We start from the raw sequence: 18,457 nt of genomic DNA, 5'->3' as shown, positions 1-18,457 counted from the left end.
AACAGGCTTTCATTAACCCACTGTGGTCAAGGGGGTCAGAGTCAGAATATTTCTTCGTTACAATTTGAATACAAGAAGGTTTAGAGGCTTGACTTACTAGAGTCTTAGTTTACTTTAGTTGCATTTTATCAATCAAGACCCCATTATAAAAGACATGGATTAAACATTCAATGGTTTCAGTTCTCCCTTCTGGTAACCACAGAAATTATGTACAAACATGCAATATGTCATAATGTTTATTGTTTTCGATCGGCAGTCCCCTAACAGACGTAATCGATCAGGTGTAGAACTCCTGCCGCAATTGAGTAATAATTCATAAACATATTTCCACTCGAAAGAAATTAATTCGCCGCCCAAGCTCCGTCTGGCGTTCTATTCAATGGGCCACGGCTGGTCAATACGCGGACGTGTTGACGTTTGAAATGACAACAGCCAGCGATACATAGCCAGCTGTCAATCAATTTCGGGTGTTTCGGTAACTCGCAGTCTTATTGGCCATGCCCAATTATTCATATTGTTCCAATGAATCGAAACAAAAAGCCACCAGCTGTCGCGGTTTGGGGTGGTCGTAATGGAAAACTTACTAATGTCCTTCCTGTATTTCCCCCCAATCGGCGGACGTAGAGTCACGCAAAGTACTGTGAAAATTTGTTAAAAATTGTTTCTTCGGAACCGTGAAAGAATAGTGAATAATTTAGTCGTGTGAGAGGAGTTTTTGTGAAAATTTCACCATTTATTTTGGTAAACATTGGAACAGACATTCCGTCGACCTATTCCGGCAATGATTTCCAAATTCCACACCCAAGGCATTTTTTCCCCCAAGGATCTAGTTTTCCCTTATCCAAATCCGAAAATGCAAATCATTTCCCATACTTCCCAAAGGTACAGCATTATCTGCCATTAAATGGTCAATTGAATTCCGAATTTCAGCATTTAAATGTTGCTTTCAAATAAAAAAACTTCCATTTGATTAATTGCATATTTGATGGGAGTCGTGAAAATAGTGGAGAGTCATGCTGGAGTGGGTTTTCTTTTCTTTTTTCGGCGGAGGAGAATGCAAAGTCAACTGTCCATGTCTAACGAGGCTCACAACTGGATGACTTTCCTCAAAGACCATGTGATTTGAATATGGTACAATGTGCACAACAATACTTGTATTATATTTGATTTGATTACATTAAAAGTAAGTAGGGCTCATTACATGCTTTTTGTAACACGACTAATTTGAATAGTGTGAAGTGGAAAGTTTGTCAAATAATTAGGGTACTAGACAAAATAGGCTTGAGTCTTATCTTCAAAAATAGCAAGAAGGTATTTAAACAAAATACTATTTCCGATCGTTCGGTTATATGGCAGCTATAAAATATAGACAGCCGATCTATATGAAATTTGGTAGGTCGGATCAACTGACCATAAATAGAATATGTACGAAGTTTCAACTGTCAATCCTCAAAAACAGGAAAGTTGGGTCATTTTTGATCGTTCAGTTATATGGCAGCTATATCAGCCTTCTGATCGTTCAGAGATGTCTCCTTCAATGCGTTGCACACTTTTGACAAAATTGAAATAACCTCTGCAAGGTTATAACAAGTTAGAAATTCATAAAATATGAGAATATTTAAACTTATTTTTAAATACTTTTTTTTTGTTCAGCCTTTAAACGAATATCTTCTAAAACTAAGCGTTCTTCAGGGTGCCATGTCATTCCATCATCAAACCGAACACTCCCAGATGACACATATCGAATCACCTTCGAGTTATACAACCTATGCATTCTTACCCACATATTTACTTAGCAAATTAACTAAAAAGCAAACGAGAGCCCACATAGGTGTGGGAGATCTGAAATTGAAATTCAATATGATGAGCGAAGCAAATAAATGGATATACCCGGCGAATACAACTCGAATACCAATAAATTGGAATGCGATAAACGTTGCAATCAAAGGTGGAATAAAGAAAAAGAAAACCACACCCCTGTTGATTATTTTTTTACCAGCAGGTCCTGGCCATGCGATACTTTGTGACAATTAATACGCTAAACGATGGACGAAGCGCCGCTCGGAGGAACGACCACGGACAAGGACACCAGTTCTCACCGGCCGAGCGGGAATATATTCCGGCTACATAAATGAAGTCGGGAAAGGGGAAAGCAGTACGCCTAGCAGGCCGAAAATTGCCAGAGGACACGCGTCGCGCTCGTTTGCGCAACTAAACTGAAATTAGTTGGTAAATGATGCGACTCCACCCCCTCCTGGGCACTGATAAAAAACAGATAAAAAATGAAACTTAACGCGGTGGGAGAAGGGCGCGGACTACCAGTAGAAAGCAAGGGACAAAAAGTAACCGCACGACGACCACAAGAACGCATCGATAATGACAGTAATAAGGATTCAATGATTCTCGTGTGGATTTTGTTTTATTATATTTTTTTTAGCGACTTGCCACCCTTTATTCCCTCGTTCGTCTCTGGTTTTGATAGGACTCCCAACCGGGGTGGATTTAGCGTGAGCTTGATGGGAGGACATCCCTGCCACAATGAAATTAGCATTTTGCAAGAAAGTTCTGGAATGAGGAGAATGTGCAGGACATGATTTGGTCCATTCTCATGGGAATTAATTTTTGCGCGTTGAAAATGCAAATCGTTTTTGGATATTTTTTATGGGTCTCATGTGTACTAACGTTATTATGTCTAATTAATTGTATAAGAAAAATAAGTCCTTGCTAAGGCTTGCCATATAGTCAGTCTTTTTCGAGGAATTACATTTTCAGTAACTTCTTGTCTTTGCTATCATGATTATTAATAATTAACTCCCATATGCTTGTATTATACATATAGTTATTTCACTTTAAATGCACTCTGTTTAATTATTTGTTTTTTTATTGAGTATGTTCATCAAGCTTTACAAGATAAACGGCAACAAGCAGCCAGCAAACAAGCAACCAAGGACCAAACAGGAATTCTCACAGAACCGCAAAGGCAAACCACCAGACCCAAGTCGTCATTAGAAGCCATCGCAGTGGAAACAAAATTGCATATCGAGAGCTCGAAACGCATAAATTAAGATTGGACCAGTCTCCAGTCAGACTGAAAGGTAGCAAAAACTCAGAATGTTGAATGCAGATACACCAGATACAGAAGCCACTGCCCATCCACTCCGACAAGATGTCCATCTCGGAGGCTGATGCGTCGCCTCCAATTCCTGCTTCTGGCCACTCTGCCGGTGAAGAACTATTGGATGACTGCGCCCAGAGTGCAGTTTGTCATTGTGACTGCCTCTACATGCTGTTGATTTAATTATATTGGATAGGAGTACATGGGTTATATAGAAACATATAGAAACCAGAGATCAAATCACACAGATATGTCATAACGTAAGACTTAAGATAAACATTAAAATCCCTATAATATAGGGAAATAAATTCCAATATTATTTTTCAGTAACGAGGTGTTTTTTTTTAATTTTACGGAGAAATTTGTTTCGTAATTTATTTATTTATTGAAGTATTCAGAATAAGAAAAATGGTAAATGTTTATAAAGATGTATCGGAAAATATATATCATTTTTGTTTCATAGCACCTCTAAAATTAGAAAAAATTCTATTGTCAATCCTGTTATGTTTGTACATGTAATATTTTTTAATATTTACATAAATTTCACATTCTTTGACATTTGCAAGTTATAAAATTTAATAGTAAGAAATATTTTTCATTTTAATTTGTATATCTTTTTTGAGAGCATTTGAAATAAGCATTATTCCAGCATCTACACCTGCAATGTAAATTTTCGCCTCCGGAGGGTGCTTAAAAGTCGAGTTCGTTTTTTCCGGCACCCCAAGAGCCTTGCATATTTATGTCTTCGCCGATCCGAGGCGGGCTCTGATGGACGGAGGAGGCCCTAACCCGAGACTCAGCCTCCTCCGACTCCATCTTGTATCTTGTCGGTGCATGCAAAGGGCAACGGAGCAAAAAACTTGATTGATTGGCCTGCCAACGGCGACAGATGGGGGCTGGGGACGATCTCTGAGGGCGACAAAAAAGAGAATGCAAAATCTTGGGGAATAATATAAAATGGCTGACTAAATAATCATATGAACAGGGGGGACTTTCCGGGAACCGGTGGAATTTCCGCACTCGGGTTGAATCCAAAAGCACTTAGACTTTGACTTTGTCGCTGGCCCATGTAATACTACATGTCTATTGATTTTTAATTTTGTTCGAGAAACGTTCGCTGTGATTCTAGGAATTTCAATATTTGTTATTTATATCAGTCAGTCGGAAAAGCGTTGCAGGGGGAAAAGGGTGAGATAAGCGGCCGCAACATCGTCACCTGTGAAAAGGTGCTCAGCGTAAATATCATAAACAAATAGGAACCAAATAAGTGCAACAACAAGCCGAACCGTTCCAAAATTTGTTTATACACCGATAGCAATTACAATCAGTCCGTCTTGCTCGGTTCCGGAAATTTATTAATTGCTTGTTTCCCCGCTTCCCCCTCCGATACAATTTGAATTGAATTACGCACCCGATTATTGTGTGCATTATCAGTTCACCTGATACCTGGAGTATTTATTTAGGGCATGACAGGTTGTCCACCCATATACCCAAAGATTCTTTAATGAAGTCATGTAGCCGGTTCATTGGTCGAAATACTCCTATAATTTCCCCAAATAATCGGTCATTTCTTTTTGTATTTATTGCACCATACCCCTTTCCACATGTATCTTTCTGTGTTTGAAATTTAAATTCTTGAAGTTGCCAGTCGGTCGAGATAAGATATTCCACACAGTCATAACCAGACGATTTGTTGACTTTGATCGGTTATGGAAAAGGTCATAGAAAATTATTAAACTCTACTTTGCTTATCGAACTGGGTTTTTCAATATTTTGGGAATACTTATCGGCAATCATTAGGGTACTTTGCATCATTGAGTCAGCACTAAAAGATATTCCGAGCCCGTTTTCAACAGGGCCGTGTTAGTCAACTATTTTCTGTCATTTGTTTGTACACAAGCTTATTTAAATGACCCTCATAACAATTATGCATTCAATTGGCTATCCGCAGCCAATTAATTAATTAAGCTGCTGATCAGCCCACGCAGTCTGAGCAGTTGCGTTCAATGGTTTTTTTTTACATAAACTAAATGCAATGAGAATTTATGGCCCCTGAGAAGTCGTCGTTGTCATCGAAATTTGTCAAAGCAAATCAATAGGAACAAGGCGAACCCTCCTCGCTGTACGTTGCTCAACATAGTTCTCAGGGAAGCCGAAATGGTTAATTGTAACTGACGCCCAGATGTGAGCAAAAGGCGCGGACGCAGGAGATCCAGTGACACTTTCCGGGTGGGGGAATAAGCTCACTCGAAATCGATACGGAACAACTTGGCTGTTGTTTTGCTAATTATTCAATTGAAGAACGTTTAATTTATTTCAATATAATCGAATTGAAAGATCGCAGATGGAATGAAGCAGGAGCTGTTCGGGGAAAGAGCTTTGGGAAGGAGCTGTAGTGCGGAACACAAGCCTCGGGCTCCCACGAAAGTCAAACAAATTCATTTAAGGTTTAATTGGTGATATCGAGAGCTTGAAGGGGAGAAGTCCACACAGAGACGTAGTTTAAAAAAATTCCCGCAATAGGTCAATCTTTAAAATATAAAAAAAATATATTTACTTTTATAATTTAATTCTTTTAATATTTTGATTTACACATTTTTGTCCGTTATATTTTTTACATTTAAAAATATTAAACTTGTGTGTTTAACATGTGCTACTCCACTGCCTGGCGCTCCAATGACGGCTGCTCTTTCATCGTCTATGAGTGCCGCCCACGCAAAAGACACAGAATTTAAATTTGATTAAAACCAAGCAGAAAATTTAATTGTTAAACTGGAGTTGCCACTAATTAAATTTTCCTCAAGTTTGATGGGAAAAGTTTTACAAATGAACGAGGGCTCTACTTTTTTGAATTTGTGAAGGATATTTATAGGATCACATCAACCTTCGGAGTTTAATTATTCATTCTCATTCGTCCGGCTATTATACCCGGTACTCGTAACGTACTAGGTACAACTACACGAGGTTGTATGTAAAATGGAGAAGGCATCATCTCTCTCTCATCATAATTTATGAGCGTTACTTTGAAAAGATAGTTATAGATAGTTAAATAGATAGTTAAATAGATAAGTAGCGGGTATCATTTAGTCGAGAATGTCTGTCCCTTCTTGTTTTATTAGTAACGTTTGGCCAAACACTTGGTTTCCTTTTGAAAGCTAAAAATGTGATATATAAAAAATATTAATTAGGTTTATATAAAAAAATAGATATTTGAAATCCGATTATAGTATAATCATTATACAGACCTAGAAACATGTGCACCTTATGTGAAATCCAATGCAATACGAATGGCAATTAAGGAATCATTTTAATGACGACATTACGCATAAATTAATTAATCCGCAGTGACAATGAAAGCTAAAGTCAAATCGTAAATGTTTTCGTTATTAATTCGTTATTGGCCGGCTCGCCCGGTTGGTCAGTGAGACGGTGGGTCCACGACAATTACGCATATATGCACTTGATGCTATGTATTACTAATGTATTTACGATCGGCGCAACTGTGTCAGCAATGACAACCGCCTCCCCGGGGCCCACCCCCATCCACCTAAAGTGGCAATGAGCCAAAACCGTAACACGGCCACACAACATGACACAAAATTTAATAACAGAAGCGATTTCATTGTATCTTAAGTGTCTGCGTATGTTTGTATGTATATCCCCCCTTCCCATGGGTCTGCTGGGCGGTGAAGTCATTAAATTTACAACAATGCGTACAATAACTAAAAGCGTATTAAAAGCCAACCAAAATAGACCAAAGCTGCCCACTGATATTGTTGTCAGTCACCGAAAAGAGAACTACACAGGAAAATGAAAAAGATGTCAGCCATGTTGGTCGATGGCACTAGATCAGAATAACTAGGTTGGGACTAGTCGCTACTAACACATTAAAAGAAAATTTATAAATTTAAAACATATTTTTATACTCTTATTAAAAATAAAAACTTTAGTAACCCATTTCCTATGAACAAAATTACCTTTTTTTGTATCAGGCTTCCGCCTACTTCGCTAGCTCTTCAAATCAATAGATAAGCTAAGAATGACAACACTCTGATATAATTAGTTCTTCACTCTGACATAATAATTGAATTATGTCCAATAACATTTTTGGGAAGTGATTTGATTTTTGTGAAAATTAGAATGGGTAAATCTGTAGGCAAGAGACTGGTAAATATTACCAGCAATCAGACCAATTTTAAAAGAACATAAATTCATTAAAGCGGAGGAGCCAGATATTGTGTTTTTAGAACCTCTGACTGGGAATTATCAGTTAATGGAATGATTACCAAGGCAACTGGAATTCGGTTAATTTGTTAAAGGCGTCTTACGCATGTTAATTCTGGCTAATCAATGCGGGGGGAAAGTACACAAAAAAGTAAACAGAGCCACAAAAAAATTCATTTCCGATACGTGATCACCGCATATTTATCGCATGCATCTTTTCGCGATGGTCTAGGCCATTAACAGGCGAATCTCGGCCCGTAATGAGGCCAGAGATAGCAGAGATACAAGATCTGGCCGGGAGTGGGAGTATGACTCGGAGTCGGAAGAGTTCGAGTGGCAGCAGATGCTGCTGCTCCGATCCGCGATGGGCCACCTCGATATGGTAAGCACTCAAAACTGAACTACACTTGCCGTCTATGCAGAGCAGACGGAGTCCTATGAGCAGCTCCATCTGGCAGCAGAGTTTGGTTTCTTTGGGGCCACTTCCAGTGAGCTCATCCTTGTGGAGATCGCTATCTCGGGGAGTACGCGAAACGCGTGCACGAGCTGTCAAATGGCTTATACCCCGAAGGAGGCTTTTTCACCATCGTGCACTCATTATGATTATGATTCGCTCATTGTGTTTTTGTGGTTGGGTGTAAAAAGTCCACCAGGGAATGCGGCAGCTGTGAGGGAGCATCTATTTGTGAATCGGGCTGATCAGTAGCCCTAAAGGAAGGGGGTTCTTACATTTTAAGGTTTTGTGTTCTTATGTTGGGAGCAAACCAAACCAAACTCTCAAAAATTAACTCCAAAGAAGGACTAGTACAGTCGTCCCTTAAATAAGAGCTCATGAAAATAACTTGTAGTTAATTATCAAAATAATTCACTGCGTATCTCTGATTATTTTCATAAATTCTATGGCAATTCTCTAGCATTTCGAGCTGACAACTAATTGGCGCTGTCCCCCGCTCCCATCGGGCGCCCCTTCCCATCCATGGCCAATTAATACAGGTCGGCATTAAGGATGCTTGCGAGAACCAGAACCAAAAAGAGAGAAGGCGCAGACAAAGTACGGGTATAAAAATGCTTTACAAGTACACAAAAGTGTCATTCCATCACTCACTTAAAGTATTCATCCATTAATTGCCAGAAAGCCATTGCCCAGGAGCGAGGGAATAGAGGCGGGGAGTGGAGAGGCTGGGGAAGCGGAAGGTCCGAGGACATGTCGATGTCGCCACCAACTGACGCCAGAAGAAGACAGAGGAAAAGTCGGTGCCACTTTCAAGTTCAAGGCGGCATCGAAGGCAGCCATAATGCAAAGAGGAGCCGAGCCTGCTCCAGAGGCAATTACCATGAGTACGACTTGAAGTTGGAGCTGGAGTTGCAGCAGTTGCCGGGATGAAGATGGAGATGGACCTGAAGATGGGCCAGAGGAGAAGATTTAAATCAGACTTACGACTGCTTTTTGCTCAGTTACCTGTTAGGAATGGATTCGTGATTGAGACAGACCTCCTGGCACAAATCATTTTTATATCGATTAAGCTTAATTTAGGTCTAAGTCTTAAACAATATTTATAATTAAAATAACACTGTTCAGGAGTTATGTACAAATAAATTCAAAAGTCTTAAAAAAAAATGTTTAATTATTGATTTTAAGGCTTCTGTTATCGAAATAATACTAATAATTACAAAAATGACTCTGATACAATAGTTCAGTAAATAAATGAGGTTTCTTATCAATGTGCATGATTATAATATAAAATTAAAACCTATTTTCTACCCATAGTTTTTATATTCATGCATAATATTTTATAAACTTTTTTATAAAAACTTGGATTTTAATTTTAAAAGTCGAAAACCATATTTCAAGAATAAGTTTATTTTTTTCAAGGTCTGTACTTTAGTCACGGTCTCCTCACTAACCAAACTTGTGACATCCATTGACGTTGACATCCCGAGCGGACTTGGACTTGGATCGTCTCTCTCTATCCCTCGCCCGACTGGTGATATTCAAAGTAATTGCTTGAAAAATGCAATAAAAATGTACAAACAACACAAGCTGGCAAAAAGCAGGAAAGCAGATCCGAAGCAGGAAAGACAGAAATACAGAGACGCTGAAAATAAGAAGATGGTGGAATCTGGCTGGGAACGCCTGAGTATGTGAAAAAGTACAATTGTTATGGACGCATAAAACTCTATATAAGTGGACGCCAGAACATTGGACACCGGAGGACTTTTCAGCAAGATGCCGCCGATGACGACCACGACGTCGACAGGCACAGGCTTTGACAGGGCCCAGCTCAGATTCCGGGGACATCAGAAGGACATCGGGGCAAATGGCGCACAGTGATTGGATGCATATCAAAGTAGACAGCTCAGAACAATGAGAGGCGTTGATCGAGGCTGGAGTCGGAGAATCCCCAGTAGGAGTCCCCTTTGGCCGAGGAAACCCCATGCTTTGTATGTATAACTATTGGGCTCAGTATATTTTTTTGGTAACGCCTTCTTTTCCCTATTCAGGAAAGGTGTTGCTTTGATTCCATTCCAAATAGTTTCGAATAGTTATTGAAATAGCTACTGAACACACAATTCTTAGGTTCCTCTTAAAGAATTCTAAGAGAAATGTACTAATATATAAACAATATTTAAAGTCATATCAGTCTTAATATAATAATATAACTACTATTACTATACTATAATAATATAATACTATACATAACATAACATTATTAACATCATTTCAAAAATCTTGGTTCAAAAAGTTCCTTCTCATTTTATAAATACCTTACCCCAGCTATTTGTAAAAGTTCAAATAAATTACCAGCATGGCAACAGCATCCCCAAATCTCAGCAAAAAAAAAATTGATACATATTAGCCAATGGCATCACACCTAGGACAATTGGCGCGGCTATTGATTTCATTTGGCTAAGACCGATTACGAAATGTGTCAACCGTTTAACATGTCTTTCTGCGAAACAAAATTTGCGCTTGACCCAGGCTGACCCCGAATCTGGGCGTCGTTTAAGTGTAACTCAAAACGCGGCGGGATAAATGAAATGGAACCAGACGGTTTACATAACCCAGGACATTTGCCAAATCGAGTGCAGTCAATGAACCCTGCGGAACGGACGCCCAGAAACAGATACAAGGATACAGATACAGATACATGTGGCGAGTGAGAGAACTGCTAAATACTCGCACTTGCAGTTTTATGAGCCACTGGAAAAAGTGAAAACTGGCTGCGAAGAAGGAAACACAATACATTTGGACCCAGTCGGCGGCCAAGACGCAGGAGTCAAGGACATGCCACAAATCCTACAGGCGTGAGTCAGACTCGCTGGCAGAGCGAGAGGAAACTTGGGCAGCGAAGGTCAATAGAAAACGACTGCAAGTGAAGAAATTCGCGCGAAAAAATAATCAAGTTTAGAGGCGGCGAAAGTGAAATAAATACATAAGTCGCAGACGAGGAAACTTTAAGACAGGTCAATAGTTAAAGTTTTCATTAAGCTTGCTTGATGGCTTTGCTGGGTTAGCCAACAGCTACTTGCCGACGGCATCTTAACATTTTTTAACAAAACCAGAGTCTTTAGTTTTGCAGACTTTTAAGATTTCCATTTAGGTTGATTATATTCTATTACATATTTTTAGTATATCAGCTCTTAAATCATTATTTACGATGCATCCTTTATTTTTCTTCTTTATTCATCTTATCCTTTTCCAATTTCATTTCCCAAATTTTAATTATCCCTCCCCCATCCAAACTCAATCAGAATCAAAAATTATTAGGTGCGTGTCCAACTTAGAGCAGGTCTATGAATGAATGAGTAAAGAAGCTTAAAAATTGAGGCTGTACTCACGCAAGGAAGAAGGTAGATCCTCGTTTTTTGGGCGGGGGAGGCCAAAGTTTTTGCGTCTTATAGGCGACTATCAAGCGCATGACTCGTAAATAAAATTGTAGCCAGAACCACTAGAGATTGCATTTAACTGAACACAAAACAAAATATTTATTTTTTTGAATGATTTTGTATTCATTTTTTTAATTCACAAAAATTAAGTATGAATAATCAAAAACATGCTTTCTTTTAAAACAATGCTGCTACCAATGATACCTTAGGCATTACCCAAAAATGATCCAGAAAAGATTTCAGTGCATACTAATGCCCAGAGAAGACTGCACCCGCCAAGCGGAAGCCACAGAAGATCGGACCGCACAGCTTCCAGAGGATTGGGCAAATTTAGGATCATCTCCAGCATCCTCGGCCTTCGCAATTGCTGGACTTGGTTTGGTTTTTAGGTCGCTTATCAGATCGCTGAGCTGCTGCCCGCAACCGAAACCACTCCAGATGTGCTGGCAAGTGCTCCCGAACCGGGGGAGTGCGGGCTCCTCAGTGTGTGGGAGCTGCTCCGAAGCCACTTACACGTGTGTCTCCCCTTGCTCCCCACCTCGGCTATCTCGCTCTGTGCGTGTTTTATAATATTTAAAAATCGCAAAAAAAAGTTAATTGCGGAAAATTTTTGTTGGCTCTCACATTTGGTTTTGCGTGTTCGATGGATAAGAAGTAGCGATAAAAAAGCTTACTAAGGAAATCAAAGAGAGCAGTTTGAGGAAGAGCTGTAATAGCCAGGACATCATTTTTAAGGTTAATAGTTAATAGTTCTAACATATATTTGGCTCACACATATAGAAATTATATGTAAATATGAATGGAATATATACCATATAATATGTCTTTTGCTGTTCTTTTCCTCAAGAAACCACAATTAAAAATAATTTTATTTAAAAAGTACAAGGTTTCCTAGCTTACTTTATTTTAATTTAATTTTTTAAAAACAATATAAAGCGAAAAGCCAATCATTCCTTTACTGGGAGTATCCTTTATAGTTTCGCTTTAATAGTTTCTAACCAATGCGACCTGCCACATATGCGACCAAAGTAGCAAAACAAAAAAAAAACCATAACAAGCAAACAAAAAAAGGAATAAATATAAAAATAAATAAACTAAAGTGAACTGAACTAAACTGAACCGAAAGGAAAGAACTCGTGGCGAGGGCAGATAAGGTTAGCTGGGAGTGGGGGTAGGGATCTTCCTGGGCCGCGGCGGAGGTGGCTGCCACACCATGGATAGAGGTAAGTGCCGGGCTAAATGGCTTCCCCATTAAGGCTCATTTGAAATCAGACACGTCCGATTAAAATCTCATTTCTCACCTTGTGGTCCGTTTCGACTGCAGCTCGAATTGGAGTTGGGCTCAAGCCTGGGCTGAAGCTAAACTGAAACTGCGACTTCCATTTCGAGTTAGTGCACTCCAAAAAACTGCAATACACACTAATTCTATGGAAAAAGAGCCAAAATTACCCCTATGAACATACATTTCTTGCTTGGATTTACGCTATTTTTATATTTTTTCTAAAATTAAAAAACTTTTGTATTTTAAAGTGTAAGTACTATTGGCAGACTTGCAGTCAGGCATAGGGAAAGGAAGAGACAAAAAGCAGCTGCAGAAAAAATCATATTTAGCAGTCGAGCGAGGCAACAGCATCAGCTTCCCTCAGCAGCACCCAAGGTGGCCTAGCCAGTCGAACCAAGGTATTTCCCAAATACCCCGAAGGCAGTCACTATTTCACGCCTTTTTGCCACTTATTAAAATAGGCAAAATGTCTATTAGTCTTCGGTGAGCCAGAGAAACAGGAAAGCCTGCAGAACCAACAGAACCAACGCCATGTGGGTGGCAGTTAAGCCTGGTAAAGTGTCATCTTGCCAGTTCCTTTCTCATACTCATTTTAGCTCCCAGATGGTGATCATTGTTAGTAAAATTTCGATATCTGTGCAATAAAATCAAGGACGGATTCTAGCCAGTCTACTGCTATGGCAGAGAAAGTCGTAGCTTGGGAGGAACTCTTAGTCATATATTCCTTTTTGTTGTTGAGAGTATGTTCAAATAAAATTCCAGTATACATATTATGCATTCTTATATCGCATTGTGGCATTAAAAAAAGCTTAATAATTTTCCTTAGCTGGTGCATCGCGATAAACACGCAAAATCCACTCCGTACGCTCAACACCTTTATGGGCTTCTGTTCCTTTTTTATAACCAAAGGAGATTTGAGGCAAGCCACCCATATTCCGCAATGAATCGGATCGGCCGTTGTCCCCTTTGGGCTATTTAAGCAAATGATCAGTAGCTGGCACAGAGCAAGCTGCCGACACGCAACAAGGCAATCCGACCCCTCGCCGTCCTTCCTCTGAATCCTCAGCCAAGTGTGAATTGTTTCGTGCCCAGAGCGAAGTTGGCCAGATAAGTAGAAGGCACGGCTTAAAAACAAGGGAAGTATCTCTTAAGACCAAGCATTTGCATACTCTTCAACCAGCTGGTTACTTGAAATTCTACCAACATTAGACATTTTTATATTCAAAAAGGGGTTTAAAAATCAAATCGAATTGAAAACATTTTTTAATTTCTGAATTTTTTTATATTTGAATTTGAATTTGAACATATTTGAATTTCAAATATGTTACCTTCTGTGGAAATTTATTTCCTACATTATTGTTACAAGATTACCAATAAGATTACTTGTTATAAGATTTCTTGAAAACCTTTTCCAGCTAAGACGCAGAGTATTGACAGAAAGGGTAGAAGTAAAATCCACTTCTCTGCAGGCTTTTTGCATATGACGGAAACCAAAGGCAGAGACGGGCGGTACCAGGGACGAGGAGAAGCTGGCGAATTCTGTTGTGGTCTCCTGGGCTGGCGTGCAAATTCTTGACGTTTTTCCCACATTAAGTGCATTGTTTCGGGGCTACCGGGCTTGAATGTGGTCCGATGGCTCGTAGGGCAGCTGGGAGATCTGACTCCATGCAAAACAGCTTGTTAAGCACTTGTGCCTCCAGCTCACATAAAAAAAACCAAAGAAAAAAACAACGAGGTCTCCTACATTGTCTGGCCGACTTTTGGCTTGTGGACCTCTTAAGGGGTCTTATTAAGCAAAGCAGAAAAAAAGATTCAAGAGAATGGCTTACAAAAAGGTAGCAATTTCTGGGCTTAACCGATCACGCATTATTATCATAATCAGTTTGGCAAGGCGGAGTTGCTCTCTGAGACGCAGTATCATTATCGCTATCAAAGTATCACACGAAAGCGATTTTCGCAAAAGATAATAAACAAGTAAAAGATCATTGAAAGAAAAAATATAAATTCTTGATTCTTGAATTTTAAGGAAGTAAATCTGCATGTAAACAATAATATATGATATAATAAAATATAAAACATTATGTACTCATCTTTGAAGTGTTGGTTATGAAATTAATTCAAGTCAAATACATTACGGAAAACAACTTTCTTAAGTTGTTTTCTGTTTTTTTTTTCTTTTATTTTTCTGTTTAGAAATTTCTGTTTATTTTTTTGACTATTCCAATAAACTATTCACAAATTTCAGGTCACAATCTTTAAAAATTCAACAAAAACATACCTAATTTCTTTAGCGTCTGCTATGATTAGGAAATAAATTATTTAGATATGCCAAAGAACTAGTTCTCAGGGACATAATGACAATACAGATTAGCATACCCTATTATGTATATTATTGTCTTTAAGACAAGATTTCTAAAACCTTTGCCTTGATTGGTGTCTCTTCTAGGGATAATATTTAATAAAAAAAAACTCAGCTCATACAAAATTTAACTCCACGTATTCTCCCCAGTAGCTCACATTTATTTCAAGTTGCTGCCAACACAAAACACGAAAAGCACATTACTCATACGCCCTGTGGTGGCCTTCTATGCATCAAAATGAAATTTCTTTTTCATATCGAGTAAGCAGCAACTAGAAAACGAACTCGACCAGCACTTATACTACTTGAAAATTCAATATAAAACCCAAAAAGAAATTGATCAAAATTGAAAACGGCCAATCGCCTTCAGCCCCCACGACCCTCCTGCCGTTGCGCCCCCTACCATCGTAAACAAATATGAGAAAAGTTTGGCCCGAATAGCTGCCTTTGGTACAGTTTTCGTATACGGGCTCATAAATATTTAAAAATTAATTTCACAATATGTTGGGGCTTGCGAGGGACTGTGAGCAATTTTTCAATTTCATACTTAATTTTATGGCATAAATGCCAAAGTTTATATAGGCAACTACGCGGGAGGGAGGAGTGAAAGGAGAGGCAAGATATTTGGCTTATATAAGCAGCCATCATATTTTAGAGTTCCGTATGTACTCGTGTTCTCTAAGGTAAGCGTAATTACATACGACCTCCTGCTTCGGGCCAAGGGAAACGCCTTTTATATTCTAAAACTTGCACACATGCATGTCCAAAACGTATGTATGTATGTAGAGTGGCTAAAAGGAGCGGTGAACGGAGAAATACCTTTCATATGTAGCACTTTGCTCCACAGTTATCGTATTTTATGTGCAAGTGCTTCGTTGTCCTGGTCCGTGCTCTCCTTTTTTTCCCTTTTATTTTATTTTCTTTTTTGGGTGGCTATGCACATCCTCCTCTGTTTCCTCGGGTCATGTAGTTTGCAACATTTTCTGCACATTTTTGCAGTTTTTCATGTTCCAAGCTCTCATGTGCACTGGCCAGGATATGAAAATTTTCCAAGCGCAATGAACGAGTCCTGTGTGCAAGTGCAAGAGAGATGGAAAATTAGGAACGAGAGGCAGAGAGAGATGGGGCATCTAAGTCCGCATTCAAGTTTGGAAAATTGTGCACTTACATTATCATAATGGAAATGCTTTTGACTTGAGTGACCAGAGCTGCCAAGGAGATGCAAGTTACAAAGAACTAAAATAATTGAAAAGCTTTTGTTTCTAGTATTTTATTAATTGAATAGTTAGCTATTAATTTAACTTAATTTAATTTAAATTTAATTTAAAATATTATGAAGTCGAACCCTTTTTTTACTATTTTTATATCAAAAACACCATTAATATTATCTCAAACTATATTATCCTTAATCAATCTCGACAACCCTGTTTGTAGCAGCTCTATCATGCATCTTTGTACGTAAATGCGAGCGTTGCCGCACAGTTGGCTTCCCCTGACCAGTCTCAGCCCCTCACATACAAATGTATGTATTGCACCACCCAGCCAACCACCCACCCACTGGCCCCTTTTGAAGCCCTAGGCAGCCATTGTATTCTGATTGTGCGCCTTACGGCCCGGGACTCCTTCAGGGCTTCTACATACACGTATGTAGGTGAGGTTGTGAGCATGGAGAGATGGAAAAATATTATTTTTCATAAATTTTAAAATATACCGTTGGCAAGGCAGAAAGAGCAAGAGCATGTGTGCTTCCTTTGTCCTGCTCCTTCTGCTTCTTGTGTAGAACGGTATATGGCACAGAATTTTTATATATGTACTCACATATACATAGGTATGTACCAAAGGCAAAGTAGAGGAAAATGTATGCAACATTTTACAATGCAAAAGCCATTTACTTGGCAACCACGGAAAGCCAAAGGAGATGGAAAAGAAAGCGACCGAAGAAAGAGAGAGAGGTATGAGCTATGTGTGTATGCGCGTGTTGGTGTGCTGGTGAGCCGGAGGCAGCCAGCATATGAAAAATGAAAAGTCACAAATGCGAAACGGAAAATAGGATGAGAAAAGCGTCGAAATACAGCCTCAGTTAGGAGCAAATTCTTCCTCCACTTATGTACAATATATTCCTGCCATTGTGCCCCCACCGACACACAATCTTTATGAAAACTCGTACATAGACACTGTAGGAAACTTTCAACTTTTATGTCGCCTCGTCCTTCGGGGGTAATGTAAATAAAAAGAGACAGGAAATGTTGGCAATCTGAATGGGCATTGGAAAAAAAAGGAAAGTGCAAAATTCAAAAAGTTTCCTTGGGGGGAAAGAGGGTTCTGTGGCAGAAAACATAACTCAGGGAGCCGTCAGCTTAGCTTTGTTGGTTGGTCCTTAGGTGCTCGCCCTTCAATATGAAAAATGAGGAGAGTTCACAAAAGATTGGAGGGAGAATGGCGGAAGGCAGCTGACGAAATTTTCAAGTTTTATGGGGCGTATACGAAATACGAAAAGTGGAAATTTAGGCAGCACTTTTAAGGAAAGAATGCCACCATCAAAAAAGAGCGTCTAAACAAATAAACTAGCTAAAGTAAATAAAACAGCTAGCTAAGCTACACATTTTTTATCTCATTCTTAATTTTTAAGATCGTTTATTTTTTTATCTTTTAAGAATAGAGTGCCACCATCAAAAAAGAGCGTCTAAACAAATAACAAAACAGCTATGTAGATAAGCTACACATTTTCTGCCTCATTCTTAATTTTCTCTTAAAAGGTCGGTTATTTTTTATCTTTTATAATGTAAGGTACTGGTTATGGTAAGAAAATACCTTTTTTTTAAGAAATTGCTTATTCTGTTAAATAATATTCATATCATAATCATTCAAAAATTTCCTAACATTTTGTATTAATATCAACCATTTTTGCAAACAATGTCAACCTCTACTAATCTCAACGCAACCCATAAGACACAAGCATATAACTAACCGTAACTATCTTTAGATTACCCAACAGTTATCGCATAAATAGTAAGACAGGACTTCCCAGAACCTACCCTCACGACCTCCCACCCCCAGCGAACGCAAACTATCCCAGTTCTACCCAGCCCCTACCCATCGATTAGTCGGATTTAAGCATCCCAATCTTAAATGCTTAGAGAAACAAAAAAATACAGTCGAGGGAAAATAGCGAAAGATACAACAAACCAAAACACAAGCAGACAAGTGAATAGAAGTGACAAACCAAAAATAAAAGGACCAAAACAACGACGGGGCAAAAGGAGCATCCTTGGGGGCAGGAGCAGAAGGGGCGAAGGCTTTTCCAAGCACTAATCAATGAAATTAAAGTTGCGGCCACGGCTTTAAGAACTTACCAGAAAAGTTAGTGGTGGGAAGGGCAGTAGTGCGGGTGAGGGTGGGTGGGTGAAATAGTGAGCGAGACGCTGCCAACTTTAATGAACGGAAATTAGCAGTCAAAAGGTAAAGGCCCTCGTGCAGCATCTAGCGGCGAATTCGTACAGAAACAAAAAACCCCACTGAATAGGAGACGGCGAATTCGAATACTTGGAGCAAAAGAGCGAGAGAGCGGGCATGCGCCACTGAGAGCGCC

This window comes from Drosophila bipectinata, chromosome 2L (assembly GCF_030179905.1).
Source record: "Drosophila bipectinata strain 14024-0381.07 chromosome 2L, DbipHiC1v2, whole genome shotgun sequence".
Lineage (NCBI taxonomy): Eukaryota > Metazoa > Arthropoda > Insecta > Diptera > Drosophilidae > Drosophila > Drosophila bipectinata.
The sequence above is the reverse complement of the archived record's forward strand: the minus strand, read 5'-3'. Positions refer to the sequence as shown.